Raw genomic sequence first — 19,741 nt, forward strand, 5'->3', positions numbered from 1 at the left:
AGTTGAAGAAATTAAAGATCAGAACAATAGTGACTTACCTGCATCACATAGCTAGCAAGAAGCAAAGTCAGAGGAAGTAGAAATAGAGAATATGGCAAGGACAGAGTCCAAGTGTCCTGGGGCCAAAGCTCTGACCAGCAACACATTAACATGAAAACACTTAGTCAATATTCAAGCCCCGATGGAAAACCCGGAAGCCCAAATGTACCTGGTCTGGATAGGAGAATACTCCTCCACTTAGGGTTCTAAAGGCAAGGTACGTCCGAGTCAGAATCCCAGGGGAACAGAAGGAACTCTTGGGAAGATTTTATCCCCAGGCTAAAGCTTAGCTCATTGAACTCCCAGGAGTCTGAAGAAGCTAGCACTTAGGGCAATCTAGGCAACTGGATAAGAGAAGCCAGTGACTCCTTACATAGAAAGGAATTCTTATCTAGCCTAGCTCCCTGCCTTTTGACAAGTCCTAAAATAAAGCAGAAGTAAACGGACCAGGTTTGTATCAGTTCTAGCTGTCCACCTCCCACCCTAGACTCTGTATTCCTAGGCTAAGCCAAGGTAGGCTTCCTTCCCAAGGTTATCCTGGCATCTTTTCTCTCTCCCCCCTCCACAAGTGTGGCTTTAAACCCAGGGGCAAGGGCAGGCATGTGTTGTGGAAGAAGTCAGTTTATCCTCCATTCAGCTACCAAAGTGATCTTCTAGAAGGATAGGTCTGATCATGTCACCTCCTCTTCCAACCTGACCCACTCTTACCTTTCCAGTCTTCTCCCCCCCCCCCATTATATCTTTTTTTTTTCCCCTGAGGCTGGGGTTAAGTGACTTGCCCAGGGTCACACAGCTAGAAAGTGTTAAGTGTCTGAGATCAGATTTGAACTCGGGTCCTCCTGAATTCAAGGCTGGTGCTCTATCCACTGCGCCACCTAGCTGCCCCTCCATTATATCTTAAAACTTTTTTTAGTTATACATGTATATTCATTTTTTAAATATATTTCCTTATGAATCATGTTGGGAGAGAAAAATCAGAACAAAAGGAAAATAACCATAAGGGGAAAAAAAAAAACAAGAAAAAGGGGGAAAAAAGTGAATGCAGATGGCATTTCCAGAGTTTACTGGGATTGCCTTGAGTCACTGAACTGCTGAGTAAAGAACCAAGTCTGTCATAGTTGATTATGTTTTTCTCCTTGTTTTGCTCAACATCAGTTCATGTAGATCTTTCCAAGCCTTTCGACCTTTTTAGTCTTCTTATACTTACTCCTCTCCATGAACCCTGCAATGGTCTGATTCTGGACTTCCTGTTCTTCATCAAACAGTACTAACTCCCACTCCTGATAAACCGTCAGGTTCTGGGAGAGCAGTTCAGAATGTGCAAAATTCATAAAGGTCTTCTCATAGCCACAAAGGAGCCCTATATCTTGTCAAAGGACAAAATAAACAGCTTCCATGCCTTTTCACTGGCTGTATCCCATGCCCTCTCTTCTCAACTCTAGCTTCTGGCTTCCTCCATGGCTTAAAGAGGCTTTTCCTGAATTGCACATGTTTAACATATATTGAATTACTTGCCATCTAAAGGAGAGGGTGAGAAAAAGAGTGGGAAAAAAATTTGGGACACAAGATTTTGCAAGGGCGAATGTTGATAATTATCCATGCAAGTTTTAAAAATAAAAATTTAAATTAAAAAAAACAAACAAACAAACAAACAAGAGGCAGCTAGGTGGCACAGTGGATAGAGCACAGCCCTGAATTCAGGAGGACCTGAGTTCAAATGTGGTCTCAGACATTTAACACTTCCTAGCTGTGTGACCCTGGGTAAGTCACTTAATCCCAGCCTCAAAAAAAAAAAAAAAAACCACAAAGAGGCTTTTCCCATTCCCTTCCACTGTTGGTGCCTTTACTTTGGGATTACTGCTCATTTACACTTGTGTATCTTGTATGTACATAGCATGTTGTTTCCCCCTTTAGACTATGAGCTTCTTGAGAGTAGGGACTGTGTTTTTTGCATTTTTTTTTGCAAGCCCAATGCTAACTATGATATCTGGCACACAGTAAGCACTTAATAAATACTTTATTTTTATTTACTATGAGGGCCCTTGCTCAGGAATGGCTGCCTTGGTCCACATGAAGAAGAGTCTCTGGCAAATCCTGGTTGTTGCTTACCAGCTTAGTTTCTTCACTTGTAAAACATAGGTGATTGGAGTAGATGATCTCTAATTTAATTCAATAGACAGCTAAGATCTATTCTAGCTCTATTTTTCTTTAAAATTATGAGAACTATTCTGGGTCCACAAAGTGCTAATCATAACAATACTGACTTTAGCAGTCATAATAGATGATATGTTTATAGTGCTTTACAGCTTCTTTTTGGGTATGATTCAGTCATATAAATGACCTTATTTTATAACAGACCATTGTGGTGTTAACAATGATTGTAGCTGGATCTGCATAGAAGCCCCAGAAGATAATGGAGATATTTCAAAGGATGGGACTTTAGATATGATTTATTCTCCTCCTGCTTCCTCTTTCCTTTTTCTAATGAATCAGATTGATTGACTGAATGGCTGATTGTTTAATCTTTTTTCTCAAAGTAGACCAATGAAATTAGAAAAACGATGTCTTTATTTGTGCATGAATTGTATTTGAGTGAGGCAGATAGGGGGAGATGGCAAACAGGGAGATGTCAGGATCTAGAGGAAGAGAAAGAAGGAAGAAGGTACTAAGGAAGATGGCAAAGTTGGCAGATATGATCTTCAGCACTTCCCAGATGACTTCTTTCTCTGGCCTTCAGCCACTTAGAGATGTAAAAGGAGAGAAATCATATCTTTTTTTTTTCATTAACTTTTAACTGAAATTTAACATTTCCTTCAACTATGAATTTTAAAAAATAAACAAATAATAATATTACTTGGAGAAGTCCACAGGCTTAAAAAATTGCCAAAGGAAGCTATAACATTTAAAGGTTGGGAGCCTCTGACCTAATCCTACTCCCTCATTTTATAGATGAGGAAACTGAGGCTCAAAGAAGCTAAGTTTCTTTCCCAGGGTCACACAGATATTAGGTAGCTAGGATTTCAATCCAGGTCTTCTGATTCCAAACTTACTATATATTCATCTAGTCTAGCCTCTTCATTTTGAAGAATAAGAAACTGAGACCTAGATAAATTGCATTAATGGTAAATAGTAAAGCTGGGTAATTTTTTTAAAAAATCCTTTGCTTTCAAATTCAATCATCTTCCTCCACTCTATCCCATCATAAAGGTACACCTACTCTCAGTTGATTCAAAATTCTTCTTCCCACTGAAGCTAGAAAGCTGGTGTTCCAATAGGTACTCAGAATACAGGGTCCCACAGCTATGTTTAATGTTATTACCTTACCCCACCACCCACTACTACCTTCTACTTTCTGAAAACATGTAGGTCATTCTTTCCCATTCCAGATTTATCCTCTGTCCAAGCCCCTCCTGGGTTCCTAAAATGGGAGTAGATTGTTCTCTGGACTGGGGCCATACCTAACCAGGCACAGCCAGGATGAAAACATGATGTACTATGAAGCAGATGGATAAATACAGGTTAGAATTCTCCAGGAGTAGGTGGAGGGGGGACAGAGGGAGAAATAATAGCCTACACACACAATTGCTGCAACAAAGTTTAGAGGAATCACATGCCTTTGGCTCTTTACCCTCTTCCCCCATTTGTTGTAGTGGAAGCAAATCTCTCCTGGCTGTTTACAGGGAGCTATTGTAATATGGTGAAAAGAACTCTGGCTTTGGGATCAGCGTACCTGGGTTTGAATTTTGGCTCTGCTCCCTGGGCCTCAATTTCTATGACAACACAAATGAAGGAGTTAGACTAAATTGCCTATAAGGTCTCTTCAACCTGATATTACATCTTACATCTGTGTATTCTTCCCTTATTCCCTACTTCCAGAAGCCTCATCTCCATTGGCCTAAGCTTAGAAATTACTTTTTTTTCCTTAGTTCACCTGAGGCAGAGATTGGATTTTCCTGAAATGGACATGACTTATAATAAGTGGGAAATAATAAAAACTATTATTTAGGGAAGGGGCCACCAGAAAATTTCTAATATATCTGTGATCAATAGACTATAGTCAACTAAGGAAACCTGGGTTAAATCCCAGTTCTGTTCTCTAGGGCCTGTATGACCATGGACATATCCTTTCCCCACTCTGGGCCTCAGTTTTTTACATCTGTAAAAATGAAGGAACTGGACAATCTCTGTGATTTCTTCTAACTTAAAGGCTTATGACCCTATGACCCACAGAGATCTGTAAAGCTTCACTATCAGTAGGATTGAGTAAGGACTGATTAAGGGGATCCCTAGGGGATGGCAGGGGAGAAGGTGGTCACATAAGGTGGATGAGTAGCAGCTTCTAGGAATAACCAAACCCTTTTCACAGCCAGATGACAAAATAGTTATGGAGACAGTTTACTTGTCCTACCAGGTTAGTCTGTCCCTAAAGTAGCTTAAAAAAGAAAGGAGGTCCAAATCACTACTGATCAGAGAAATGCAAATTAAGACAACTCTGAGATATCATTACACACCTGTCAGATTGGCTAAGATGACAGGAAAAAATAATGATGAATGTTGGAGGGGATGTGGGAAAACTGGGACACTGATGCATTGTTGGTGGAGTTGTGAAAGAATCCCACCATTCTGGAGAGCAATCTGGAATTATGCCAAAAATTTACCAAACTGTGTGCATACCCTTTGATCCAGCAGTGCTACTACTGGGCTTATATCCCAAAGAAATACTAAAGAAGGGAAAGGGACCTGTATGTGCCAAAATGTTTGTGGCAGCTCTTTATGTAGTGGCTAGAAACTGGAAGATGAATAAATGCCGATCAATTGGAGAATGGTTGGGTAAATTGTGGTATATGAATATTATGGAATATTATTGTTCGGTAAGAAATGACCAGCAGGAGGAATACAGAGAGGCTTGGAGAGACTTACATGAACTGATGCTGAGTGAAATGAGCAGAACCAGGAGATCATTATACACCTTCAACAACGATACTGTATGAGGATGTATTCTGATGGAAGTGGGTATCTTTGACAAAGAGAAGATCTAAATCAGATCCAATTGATCAATGATGGACAGAATCAGCTACACCCAGAGAAGCAATACTGGGAACTATGCTATGAATCAAAGATGACTGGTACTTGTAAAGGCAATTTTCTTAGATACTTTTACAACAACACTAAAAGTATCTGTCAGAAATTTACCTCTAGGGTTTGCAGTGGAAATAAAACAACTTCCTGACCCTTCAAGAGTATGAAGATTCTTGTATCCACAGGTAAGCTTGCCCAGACCCTACCTGACCTGGAGTAGAGGAAGTAAGGAATATGAGGGAAGAGAAGGAAGAAGGGGGAGAGAGCAAAGTAAGGAGAGGAAGGGCTCTAAGACCTGAGGAAGAGGAAAGAAGCTATATTGAATTTCCCTCTGCATCTCTGTTTCCATGGTGGGAAATATCTAAAGGTACTTTGGTGTGAGCAGGGAAGAAAAAAGGACTGAAGACTTCTGCTTGTTTTTTAGATTTTTCATCACTGCCTCTCCTGGTTCCCACCTTGAGGAACCATCACTACCATCCTAGATTCCAGGATTTTCTACCAACTCACTGATATGACTCTTAATAAAGGTTTTCGTTTTTCTCACTTAGTTGCTCCTGAGTTTCTTTAAGACTTGATGTATGACTCCTAATGTCTTCCAACACAAACCATGAATGGTATCCTAATTCCTGACCTGGCAATGAGGTAGAGCAAGGGGGAGAAGAAAAATTTGAAAAATGTCTTAGTCTAAGAACCAGATTCTTGTGGAGGTGGAAAAATAAGAACCAGGTCATTTCTCTGTTGGATGGCTCCACTGTTGGTGGAATTGTCCCCAAAGAGTTTGGGCATTAGATTATCAATCAGGAGCTCCAAACTTCTGACCTCTTAACTATTCTATTCCACATTTTTATCAATTGTTAATATGAAGACTTAAAAGGACTTTATCAGAATTGAATATGATATATAGATGTCACTATCAAGAGTTTTAATTGTCTTAATAAGAAAAAAAGATTAACAAATTAACAAATGCATGGGGATATGTAAAACAGTTTATTTAGGCTCAAAAACTCAATCAAATTATAGGAAACCTGGACTGACAATAGTACAAGTAAAAAAACAAAAACAAAAACATCAGGGACTTTAGTTGAATAATACAAGTTAAAGAGTATGAGCTTCTTATTAAAATAAATAAATAATGAAATTAATGTCTTTTTGGGCTGCACAAACAGTCTTCTAGATTCAGGATTAGGAGAGAATAGGACTGCTGGTCCTCTGGATTTATGAGATTGCATATAGATTATCATGGACAATTCAGAGCAATACATTTTATAGGAAACAGTACTAAACTATAGTGTGATCTACCAGAATGGCAAAAAAATTGGAAATCATAGCATTAGAGAAGCACCTGCATCTATCCTAGAGAAAGTAAGACTCAGGGGCAACATAATTGTTACCCTCAAATACTTAAAAATCTGTCATGGGGAGAAGGAACCAAGATTTGTGTGTGATTCCCAACTCTATGTGGCTTCTGAGAGCAGAATTAATAACAATGTGGGAAAGTCAGAAGGAAATATATCTGAACTGTGTGTATGTGTGTGTGTGTGTGTGTGTAGCCATCAGCAATGTTAATTAATCATCAAATAAATGGGCTATCTTGAGGAAATGATCTTGTCACAGAAAATCTCTAAGCATTTCATGAATGCCCAGATGTCAGAAATGGTGTAAAAGGAATTTCAGCATTGGTTGAAGAGGTTAGAATAGATGAACTCATAGGTCCCTTCCAAGTTAATTTTTCTACCTTCTTGAGTTTTTACTATTAGATCCCAGGAAGTGATCCCTGAAGTTCCTCCAGTTCTTCTGCTAAATCTAGAACTAAGGGTAAGCAAGATTTGCAGTTGTCTGGGACATTTCTGAGAACGTTTCTGATCAGTGCCACTCCCCAAAGCCTTCAGGGACTGATTTGGGGATAAAACAAGGAGCATGAATTACAGTAAAGGCTCATGGGGAGAGAAAGTGACACACCATGGGCAAACCAATGCTTAGAGCACTCCAGTACCTGCTGAAAGAGAACAGGATTTTAGTGGAGGTGCAGAATAGGATGAATGATGGGGACAAGGTAGAGGTTATGAGGACCAGAGAGATGAGATAAGAATACCTAAAGCAACCATCGTCCTAGCTCTAACCAACTGCTCCACAAAAAGCCTCCTGGTTACCTCCTAGCTCCTATACTTGTACAGCCAGGCTCTCTGTGGTGTTTTTAAGCTATAAAGCTATCAAAATTAGATCATAGAACTCCACTATTTGAGGAAGCACTAGATCAGATACTCTTTACTCAACAAAGTGCTGAGTTCAAATTCTGCCTCTGACACTGATAGTCTGTGATCATAGACAAGTGGCTTAATCTCTCTGCATTTTATTTTCTTTATGTGTAAAATAGCGGGTGGAAGTACCCACTTCTCAGAGAGAGCAGACCAAATGGACTTCCGTAAAGTACTATATAAATGCCACCTATCATTATATGGAGGGGGAAACTGGAACCCATAAAGAAGAAGAGACTTGCATGAGGTCACCAAGGCAGCAAGTGCTCAGTCCTCAGGAATATGATAAAATTACATTTCCAATATCTATCAGGACTCCAGGCTGGATCTGCTTCTTAGATGCCAGGACCAGAATGTCTTCAACCAAGACCTTTTCTTAAACCATACCTGCCTAACCAACCTCTCTCCCCCTCACTTCATGGCTCGATTCCCCTTTCCTATCATCTCATTAAGTCAATGTCCTCAGACATGTTCACAAAGCTAGAAAAGCCCTGAAAACAGAAGACATCAAACTTTTTCTATTTATGTTCCCAGTATTTAATGCAGTATTTTGTAAATAATAGGTACCTAATAAAATATTTTTAGTCAATTGAAAATTACAAATGAAAGGAACCAAAAGCAGAGTATAAAATATGGAAGAGATCTTAGGATCAAGTTTGATGAGTTTTGGAAAGTACCTTAGAAAAGAGGTTCTCCATCTTTTTTATGTCCTAGATTCCTTTGCCCATCTGCTGAAGACCCTTTCTCAGAATCATATTTTTCAATGCATAAAATAAAGTACTTAGAAATCCAATTATGTTGAAATATAGCTATCAAAATATTATTTTAATGAGATCATACTCATAAAATAGAAGCAGGTAGTAGAATGGACCAAAACCCAGAACCTGACAATTTTTGTTTACAAGAAAGATGTTGCGAGCTGTCGTCTCTAGAAGCTGCTGGATCGCTCTCTGGGAAGAGATCTGCTGTGTCTACTCAAATCTCTCAGACAGATTCTTCTTCCTGTAACGAACCGTTGTCTCCAGGCAGTTGCTGTTAACTCTTGTCCAAAGAAGTGACTTCCCTTCCTGCAGAGAGCCCCGTCAAGCCTGATGCAATTCAGAGTCTTCTTCTCTTCCTGGAGTGCTGTCCTCTTTATCCTCCCAGAGAATGGGCGTGGGATAATGCAAGGGCTTCTGGGAAGAACCACTTCAGCCAATGGGCTTGCTCCTTCTATCAAGTCAACCTGAGTTCTCACCTTGTAATTGTCCAGAAAACCTGAATTCTCACCTTGTCACTGTCCAGACAACCTCAGTTCTCACCTAGTAATCCCAACAGAAAGACATTTAAAAATTAGAGACACATACAGGGTAAAAATAAAGGACTAATGTGGACTTTATTATGTTTCAGCTGATGAACAAAACAGAGATAAGAATCATGATCTCAGACAACATTAAAGCTAAAATACATTTAATTAAAAGAGATAAAACAGGAAACTATACTATGTTAAAAGATACCATAGTTAATGAAGTAAGATCAATATTAAAACATATATGTACCAAATGCTATAGCATTCAAATTTTTAAGTGAAAAGGTAAATGAATTATAGGAAGAAATAGATTGTTAGGATTACAAGGTGATAACTCAGGTTGTCTAAACAATTCTCTAGTTCAGAAAGGAGTTTGCACCTTTAGACTTGGGGGGGGAGGAGTTTACATGTTTAAAAAAGTTTGCACCTTTAAGAGGAGCAAGTTCATTGGTTGAAGTATTTCCCGCAGGCCCCTGAGTTCTCACTAGCCCAATCTCTGCTAGGATAAAAGAAGAGAGCAGTCAGGCAAGGAGTTAGTCTAAACCGGGAGATTGAGTTTAGACGGCAGTCTGGAAGGAGAGAGTCTGGATTGGGGAAGGACAAGAGCTGGAGGAGATTCAGAGCCAAGATTCAGGAAGAAGAGGATTTCGAGATTCTACCTTCCCTCTGGCTGGAGGTTCCCAAGAAACCTGCTCACAGAGGAAAAGATTTTACAGAAAAGAGATCTCCTCCCAGAGAAGGATTATAACTGAGAGACGATCAGAACATTACAATAGATAGCAAAATTATGGTAGTGGGGAATTTAAGCCTTCCTATCTCAGAATAAGATATATCTAACCAAAAAATAAATGAGAAAAATTAAGGAGATGACAAGAATCTTTAGATAAATTAGATATCATAGATGCCTTTTTCTCAACAGTATGTAACACTTTTACAAAAACTGATCACAGATTAGGACATAAAAATTTTACAGTTAAACGTAGAAAAGCAGAAATATTAAATGCATATTTTGCATATTATAATGCAATAAAAATCATATTTAATTAAAAAACTGTAGAAACACAAATTAAAAATTAATTGGAAGGGGCAACTAATTGGTATAGTGTAGTGGTGCAGTGATGTCAGCCCTGAAGTCAGGAGGACCTGAGTTCAAATTTGACCTCAGTCGCTTAACACTTCTTGGCTATATGAGCCAATTAATCCTAATTGCCTCAGGAAAAAAAAAATTTAATTGAAAACTAAATAACTTAATCTTAAAAAATGAGTGGATCAAAGAACAAGTCATAGAAACAATAAATAATTTTATTAAAAAGATTAATAATAATGAGAAAATATACCAAAACTTATGAGATACTGCAAAAGCAGTAATCAGAGGGAAATTATATTATAATCACCAATTATAGGAAGAAATAGATTGTTAGGATTACAACGTGATAACTCAGGTTGTCTAAACAATTCTCTAGTTCAGAAAGGAGTTTGCACCTTTGGACTTCTGGGGGGAGAGGGAGTTTACATGTTGGGAGCAAAACAAAAGGATTAACAGGAGACAAAAAGTTAAAAAGATCTCAGACCAGCAATGATAGGTCTAGGTAAACTGGTTGCCAGGAATGGATGCTGTTTAGAGTCCACTTATGCCTGCTTATCTTTTTCCTATAAACGTCCACTCATGCACTCCTTGCTTTAATAGAATAAGGAAAGAGACAACAGGGAGGGTGAAGAAGATCCCCGAGGCAGGGCCTTATCTGCTATTGGCTCAGCACAGATCTGGCCACAATTGCCACAGCATTTCTGAGAACCACAGTATTCCTCATCATTCAGGCAGCTCACCTGACACAGGACAAAGGTGTTCCCCGTGGGCCCATGCTCTGCTTGGCTGCAGGGACCTAAGAGCCTTAAGCCCTAATAAGCTACCTGTGCTGCAAGTAAGAGTTCTAGCATGCTGCAGTGTCCATTAAGCACTCCAATCCTTCTGTACTCAAAAACTCAGATTTATTGGGTAACTTTCTAGGAGAAAAAACAAAAAAACTCTAAAGTTTCCCTGGCTCAGGCATACAAAAAGATCCCAAAGGGCAGAACACATAGAACTGACCCAATGGTGGGAGATCTGTCTGACTGGTTTTAGGCTTAGTCCTGCCCAGAAGCTGAGCACTAGCTTAGAAAAAAAGGATTTATTTTTGCCTGGGGATCCTCAGAATTCCCCTAGCCTTCTTTATAAAATAGCATATGAACTGATGCTGAGTGAAGCGAGCAGAACCTGGAAAACATTGTACACAACAAGATTGTGTGATAATGAGCTGACAGACTTGGCTCTTTTCAGCAATTCAGTGATCCAAGGCAATCCCAATAAACTTTGAGTAGAAAATGCCATCCACATCCAGAGAGAGACCTATACAGACTAAATATAGATACACTTAGAGTTATACCTCTTTTTCTTTTTTTCTTTCTCATGATTTTTCCCTTTTGTTCTTATTTTTCTCTCCCAACCTGATATATGAAAATATGTAAAAAGTAGATGTACATGTATAAACAAAAAATAAATAAATAAATAAAAATTTTAAAAAGAAAAAAAATCCTGGAAAATCTTATATGAACTGATGCAAAGTGATGTTAATAGAATGAAGAGAATATTGTACACAGTAAATAGTAATGCTAATGACAATCAACTGTAAAATATTTAGCTACTATAATAAATACTATGATCTACAACAAAAATAACAGTAGCCAGCATGCTTCTGCCCCCTGGTGGCTCCAAGAACAAAGACTACCCTTGACAGGGTTAGGATGCTCTGGGGCCTGAACTTGACCTCTCTCAGACAGGGCCCTGTCCTCACGCCCAGGATCCAAGCCAGGTACATCGGGGCTCTGCTTCAGATTAGAAGCCCTTGCATTAGTAGGTATCTGGGAAAGGGGACAAAGGTCCCAGCCCCAGAACCTCTGGGTTCTGTCCCCCAGCTCATCTCTCTGCTGCCTCCCATTAGACCCTAACTTCCAAATCTCCCTCTTCTTTCCTGTGATGTGGACTAGCAGGAAAGGACTCCCCAAGGCTTTGAGAAAGGGAGGTGAGACCATAAGTGGTAAAGGCAGAGAACAATGACAGGGTTCTTATCGGGAGAGGATGGGTCTAAGTGACCCAACCAGGAGCGGAGGGCAGGGCAGTGAAAGCAGAAGTGAACATCTACCCATCAGATCAGCAACAGCTGAAACCTGCTCCTCAATTCCCAGGAAAGGGCCCCTGAGGGTGAGGAAGGAGCACCACCTGGACACTGACAAGTGCAAACACCCAGGGAGGCATTCTCTCCAGTTAATACCTTGACTATTGCCACCTCACTATACAATCCGGGTCCTTTAGCCAGGTTATCCATTTTCCCAATTTTTACCACCCCCCCATAGCCTAATTCCTTCTCAGCATCAAGCTCACCTGCCTGACAGGCACTGGCACAAGAAACACTGGATTTAGTGAAAGAAAACCAGTGTCTGGACCCCAGCTCCCCCATTTGGGCAGCAAGCTGAGTTATCCCTTTTCTATCCCAATCACCATGCCAAAGATGTCCAGCTTATGAAAAATGAGAAAGATAGGGTGGTTTCTAGAGATCAGAACTGAGGACAAATACTGAAGCCTGACAACCTTCCAACTGTACAACACCAAACATTTAGCAAAGATATTAATCCCCACCAAGGAGAGCAGAAAAGCATAGAGAAGTAATAGGGCAAAGCTAGCAAGGATCTTAGTGGCCCCAAATGGAACCAAAATTTATACTTTCAGAAAGTTAGGACAAGAGCCTGAAAAGAAAGGAGCCAAGGACATGCCTAGCATTGATCAGAGCCTAGCTCCCAGCCTGCCAAAGGCCAGTAGGAAGCTCTTGAAATGTTCAATTCCTATAGTCCTCCCTAAGAGTGAGGAGGCCAGGGTCCAAGGGGCAAAACACCCCCTCTCATCCTGTTCATTTCAGAAGGCAAATTTCCTTCAGCCACAAATTGAGGTAAGGTACAGATAGGCATGAGAGCAGGAAGCTTGGATCAATGAAAAAGGCACCATGACAGTTTAAGAGACTATTAGCAAAGAGCAGTGTGTTTATACAGCTTCCCCAAAAGGACAGAAAAATGTGCTAAAGATTTGGGTTATAATAGCCAGGATGCCTGGGAGGAAGGAAGGGGCTTATACCCCAGACTCCAGCCCAATCAGTATTGCCTCACCTATACTAGCTAGTTTTCAGGGCACTGAGACCCCTCACATATTATATGGCATTACTGCAATCCTAGGACATAAGCATATTACAGGGTAGCAGCCTCTGCTGGACAAGGTGAACTACTACATTCACAGAAACATCAATGTTTGGGTTCCATATACCCTTAGTCTTCCTCCCTAAGTGGTTTTCCTAATCTTTTAGGAGATAGATAAGCTCAAAAAGATTTCTAAATTCAGTCCAAAAAACAACTTCACTCAATCAGGACAATTATGAAAAGCCCTGAAGGAAGGACCTGAGCTGCTTATTGTGGGCCTAGGCTCATTCTTCAGCACATCTTAAGAAAAATGAAGAAAAAATATTTTCTTATTGTTACCAGAAACTCTAATGTCTTTGACTCAGTCACGGAACCATATATGACTTTCTCCAGAAAAACAAAGTCCAATCATTAGACTTTATTGGGAAGAAGACAGGCCAGGACAGCCCTTCCCTGCACATTATGCTTCAGAAGCCAAAGTCAGCAGTGGGATATGGGGCAGAGCAGAAGGGCCAGTCAACAGGGCCATCTGCCACAGCCAGGGATACCAAGAGGCCCCCAAAGCCCAGTCACTTTCTGGGACCATGAAGAATCTCTGGAATATCAAGATAGCTAGAGCACTGTATTCTCTAAAATTGGAAGAGAAATACTATCACATAGGGCAGGGAAGACTCTGAGGGGTTCACCCTTCAGGCTCAGCTTTCAGGTGCCTGCTTCTCTACTCCTCAGGCTAAGCAATGAAGTATCTTTCTCAAACCCTACTCTCTATCCCTCACAAAAACTTCCTGTGGTTCCCCACTCCTCTCAGGATCAAATCCAAATTCCTTAGCCAAAATGCAAGGCCCTTCACAATTTTATTCTTACCACCACCTATCCAGCCTCATGGTCAACTTACTCCCCTAGGTAAATTCTCTGTTCCAGTCACAATGAAATCTTTGTCCCTTGGGTGCAATAGACATGTTCCCACCCAGGTGCATGGAATGCCCTTTCTTTTAAGTCTTGCCAGTAGTATAAGATTCAGTTTTTCCAGGAAGCCCTCCCTGAAATCTCAGTCCACAGAATCTCTACTCTCTACCCTGACTTCCTTTAGTTCTGATTTTTTTGTACATTCATGGGACATTTAACATAGACTAATGAAGTCCTTAGTGAAGTGCACAGAGCCCTGAACAAAGCAGGTGTTAAATACCCTCTAACCTAACTACTTCTATTAGGCCTAATACTCAAAAAGATCAAAGAAAGAATCCTTGCATACAAAAATATTTACAGCAGCTCATTTTGTGGTGGCAAAGAAGAGGAACTAAGAAAGTATCAATCAGCTGGGGAATCAGTGAACAAGTTATAGTAGAAACAATGTAATGGAACACTATTATATTTTAAGAAAGGATAACAAGAATGGATACAGAGAAACTTAGTAATGCTTGTATGAACTGATGCAGAATTAAGTGAGCTGAAACAGAGAGAATAATTTGTTAAATGACAACAACATTGTCAAGACAAAGTACCATGAAAGACTTAAGAATTCTGATCAGTCCAATAACCAATTATGATTCCAGAGGACCGATGATGATCAATACTAATTATCTCCTGAGGTGAGAGATGCAGGATGCAGATGAGCCATGTGTTTCTAGAAATAGATAATGCAGGAATTGAAATTAATTGAAAAAAGAAAATTTAAACAACAGTAAAGTAGGTGTTTCGAATTATATTGATAGTTATGATGAAATGCTAAGCTCAGTAGAAAACTTCTCAGGAAGGAAACTCCTCAGGGGAGTTTCCCTCAACAAAAATAAAATTGACCACAGCTAGATTTACAGTATTTTCTCTTCAACCAGGCAGTTTTGATGCACTCTTCAGCCCTTTACACACAAAGGGGGGGGGGGGAATAAGTGGGCAATAGCCAGTCGATCCATGGAAGAAACAGGGAAAAGGACCAGCTGCCCAGCTATCCCTTCCCAAGTCTCAGATGGGACCTGTACAGAGTTCAAGGCTGAGGTGAAAGGTATTCTCTGAACCCATATCATGGATAATTTTAAAAGATGATATCCAAGGGATCTCTTTAGAAAATGAGATAAAATATGGTTTGGCAGAAAGAGTATTGGCCTAGAAAGATGGGGTTCAAGGTTTTAAATCCTTGTTCTGTCACTATAAGAGCATTGCACATCATATCTTTTCTCTGTTTTACAACAATCTGTTGTAAAACAAGATTGGGCTACATGACTTCTAATGTGATCTGGTCAAACACAGTTATTTTACAAAAGAAGAAATGAGACACAGAAAAAGGAGGAAATTTGCTGAAAGTCTGCAGGAGATTTTGGACTCAAATCCTGACTCTCTATGTCCAGTCTTTTGCCATATATGCCGAAACAGGCCCCTTAGGGAAGTCATGAAACCTTAATACCTCCTTCATGAGGTCCACACCTCTCCCAATTCTGGAATCTAGCTTTCCACTATAGATACCTAGACCAGCTTCTGGAACATATCTTTTGCAAACATTCTCTCCTCCCTCTTAGAAACTTCATTAAATTCACTTAGAAGATTTTTGGAGGATCCATCTTCCCCTCCCCAGATCTCAAATAGGAAGCCTGGCTAGGAGACAGAAACACCAACAGCTCCTAAAAGCATTATCTAGGTATCCTCCTTAAGTCCAGAAACTTGGCCATCAGCTCCAAATAATTGTAAATTATATCTAGGTTACCTGAATATACTCTCAGGACTCAGATCCAAGAATCCTGGCAAAAAAAACCATACATCCATCTTTAAGCAAACATATGGTATCCAAAATACTACCTGTACGACCTTGAACAAGTCAATTAATCTGTTTGAATCTCAGTTTCCTCATCTGTCAAACAAAAGATTAGACCACATGATTTAAAAAAAAAAAAAAAAAAAAAACCTCTTTTAATTCTAAAATCCTGTATTCCAATGACTGTCTATAAAGTTCCTTTCAGTGCCCAATCTTTGAACTCTAAGGAAGCCAAAGGATAAAACCTTCCTACTCCATGTGAAGGGAAAGGGGCCTAGAAATAATTAAGAAGAGAATCACATCTACCAGAATTTCAAAGTTTCAGATAGGGAGGGCATATTTGCTCATTCATTCAATAAACATTTGCTTAGTACTCATTGCATGCACAACATTATACTAGATACTGAAGAGATGTAAGATTTAAATAAAATTCAGCCCCCACTATCATGAATCTTAGAACCTAGTAGAAGAATAAGACACAAATACAAACATGATTACAGATATATATACATATATATATATATATATACATATATATATATATATATTAGAGATTTACAAATAAAGATGTAACATAAGGTCTAAAGTATATGTTACAGTTATGGAAGAAATAAGAGAGGAATCCTAATTCTGAAAAGAGATGGTATCAAAGGTTGAGGTCCCAATTCCAGCTACCTCAGAGTTCAAATGGAAGGATACTTCCCAGTATTGTCCAAGAATCTCACCCACTGTGTTATCAAACCATCATGATCCTCCTTACTTGACAAAAAAAGGATATTACCACCTGCCTTTATTGGGAAGGAAAAAAGTTTCCTTGAGAACAGGGTTCAAGGAAATGAAAATAAGGGTGGGAGAAAAAAAGGAGGAACAAATAAAGGGAATTTTGAGGATCAAAGACATCCATCTTATCCTAGATTTGGGAAGGGCCTATTCAATAATTCATTCAGAAAAAGATCATATCAGAATTCTTCCCAAGTGAAACCAATGTAAAGGCAAGAAGATGATGGGAAAGGATTTTTCTGAGGGACTCAACTAAATAAAAGCCTTACAAAGCTAAATGATTACTTAATAATAATAATTGTTATTATGCAAATGTATAATCTCATGCATATTATGCAAGAAAAATATAAATAGTAACATCACGTGTGAGCTGCAAAATATTAGCACATATCAAGCAAGACATGACCTCATGGCTAGAAATATACATTAAAAATTCACTGTCTTTCATAGACTGACAAACAACAAATCCCCCTACTACAAATACAGACTTCAAATACATTCAAGAACTTAGATAATATACTATACTGAAGCCAGAATATTATCACAGCTCAAATTGTTGCATATACTTGTCCTAACATAACACTGTCCCATAAAAAAATTAGCACAATTTTCAAAAGATGTTGCCATAACACATATTCAGAATGCTAACCTATATGAAACAAAAATTTTCAAAATACAAAAAGCTAGCAGAAAAACATCAAAGTGCTGTAAGAAAAATATGAGGTGTTAAATATCCAGGGGAGGGGAGAGAATTGGCACACAAGGTTTTGCAAGGGTCAATGTTGAAAAATTATCCTTGCATATGTTTTGAAAATAAAAAGCTTCAATTAGATCACTCCTCGGACTGATCTCGCGACGTGGGACGATCTGCCTTGAGAGCTGCCTCCGCACTAGCCACGGGTGGAGAAGATGGCGGTCGCAGTGAGAACTTTGCGGGAGCAGCTAGAAAAAGCCAAGGAGAGCTTAAAAAATGTAGACGAGAATGACGTAAGACCCATCCAAGCTAGATTGTTGGCCCTCTCAGGCCCTGGTGGAGGTAGGGGTCGTGGTAGTTTATTGCTAAGGCGTGGATTCTCAGATAGTGGAGGAGGACCCCCAGCCAAACAGAGAGATCTTGAAGGGGCAGTCAATAGGCTGGGAGGAGAGCGTCGGACAAGAAGAGAATCACGCCAAGAAAGCAATGCAGAGGACGATGGTGTCAAAAAGCCGGCTTTGCAGTCTTCAGTTGTAGCTACCTCCAAAGAGCGCACACATAGAGACCTTATTCAGGATCAAAATATGGATGAAAAGGGAAAACAAAGGAATCGACGTATATTTGGCTTGTTAATGGGCACCCTTCAGAAATTTAAGCAGGAATCAACTGTAGCTACGGAAAGGTAAAAAAGGCGTCAAGAAATTGAACAAAAGCTTGAAGTGCAAGCAGAAGAAGAAAAAAAAAAACAAGTTGAAAATGAAAGGAGAGAACTTTTTGAAGAAAGACGCGCTAAACACACAGAACTGCGACTTTTGGAACAAAAGGTTGAACTTGCTCAGTTGCTATGTGTGAAGGTAGACGCAATGAATTTGCTGAACAAATAAATAAAACGGAGGCTAGGCCTAGAAGACAATCAATGAAGGAAAAAGAACCTCAGGTGGTGCATAATGAAGAAGAGAAAGTAGAACAAGAAGAGGGTAAGGTGGCTCAGCGTGAGGAAGAGATGGAGACAGGTAATCAGCACAATGATATAGAAATAGAAGATGCAGGAGAGGAAGAAGAAAAAGAAGTAGGTGCAGTTCATAGTAATGCAGAGAAAGAACAGGAGGAGGAGCAAAAAAAGGAAACTGAGGTTAAAATGGAGGAGGAGAATGAGATTAGGGGAAAAGAGAAGCAACAGGATAGTCAGCCTGAAGAAATTATGGATGTGAAAGAGGAGGGAGAAAGTGTCAAAAATGTAGATACAGAAACAGAGGAAATGGGAACTAATCAAGTTGAAAGTGTAGAACCTTCAGAAAATGAGAATAGCAAAGAAATAGGACCAGAATTGGAAGGTGAAATTCAGCCAAACAAAGAGTATAAACCTATTTCTCCTGTGAAGGAGAATGCTAATGTTCCAGAAATTGAAAATGAATCTGAAGAGAAACAAGAGAGAGAACCTGAGTCCCAACCAGAGTTTGTGGTTCAACCCCAACCCCAATCCCAGTCCTAGTCCCAGTCCCAGTCCCAGTCTCATACTCTGCCCTCACTCCAGCTCCAGCCCCAGTCCTTGCCTCAGTCTGAGACTTTGCCTTTAACACTTATAGAGCCACTACCTCAGGTCATGCAAGAAGCAAGGCATCTAACTGAGAGGAAAGGGTTTGCTATAGAACCTGTCAAACTTCCTGAGGTACAAATGCCTACGGAAAGGAAAACCAAAACCAAAACCAGGAGCAGAAGCAGGGGTCGTGCCAGAAACAAAACTAGCAAGAGTAGAAGTCATAGCAGTAGCAGTAGCACCTGAAGTAGTAGTTCAATTAGTAGTAGTAGCGGCAGCAGCTCCAGAAGTGGCAGCAGTAGCAGTCGGAGTAGTTCCAGTAGCAGCACTAGTACTAGCGGAAGCAGCAGCAGAGACAGTAGTAGTAGCAGCACTAGTAGCAGTGAGAGTAGGAGTCGAAGCCGAGGTCGGGGACATAACAGGGATAGAAAGCGCAGGAGGAGTGTGGATCGAAAGCCGAGGGATACATCAGGACTAGAAGTCACAATCACAAGTCTTCAAAAAGTAGTAGCAGAGATACAAAAAGATCGAAGGATAAGAGTTCTCGGTCTGAGAGAAAAAGGTCTATATCAGAAAGTAGTCGGTCAGGCAAAAGATCTTCAAGAAGTGAAAGAAGTAAATCAGATAGGAAAGACAAAAGGCGTTAATGGAAGAAACAGGCTTCCTTAGCCTATTTGCAGCAGAAGATTTCTTGATGTATAAAAGGATACCTTTCCTTTTAAGGGGAATGCAGCCTTAAGAATTGCATGTTGTAAAATTCCTTTTGGAAAAAATGAAGACTGTTTACCAGACATTCTTGTACTTTTTACATAATTTTGTAAAAGTTATTTATCAAAATTATGTGAGGTTTCAAAAAACATGTAAAAAAAAAATAAAAAAGATTAACAACCCTTGTCATCTTTTTTAAATATCCCATGCTCTACATTAAGAATCTGTATATTTTAAGGTAAATCTTTTAAGATTATGTGTTCACTTCATATCTGTATCATACATTGTTTTTGTAGAAATAAATGTACATTAAAGAAAAAAAAAAGCTTCAATTAAAAAAAAGAAAAAGAAAAATATGAGTCACCCAACATACCTGTCACCAGTCTGCTCCTAGAGC

The 19,741-nt window shown here is 39.6% G+C and overlaps 1 pseudogene; it reads left to right on the forward strand.

The window, feature by feature from the left end:
• The first annotated feature begins 17,277 nt into the window (after positions 1-17,277).
• Positions 17,278-19,283, forward strand: LOC141553640 (pinin pseudogene; annotated as a pseudogene).
• Positions 19,284-19,741: the final 458 nt, after the last annotated feature.

The sequence above is a fragment of the Sminthopsis crassicaudata genome, chromosome 2, assembly GCF_048593235.1.
Source record: "Sminthopsis crassicaudata isolate SCR6 chromosome 2, ASM4859323v1, whole genome shotgun sequence".
In the NCBI taxonomy this organism is placed as follows: Eukaryota; Metazoa; Chordata; class Mammalia; order Dasyuromorphia; family Dasyuridae; genus Sminthopsis; species Sminthopsis crassicaudata.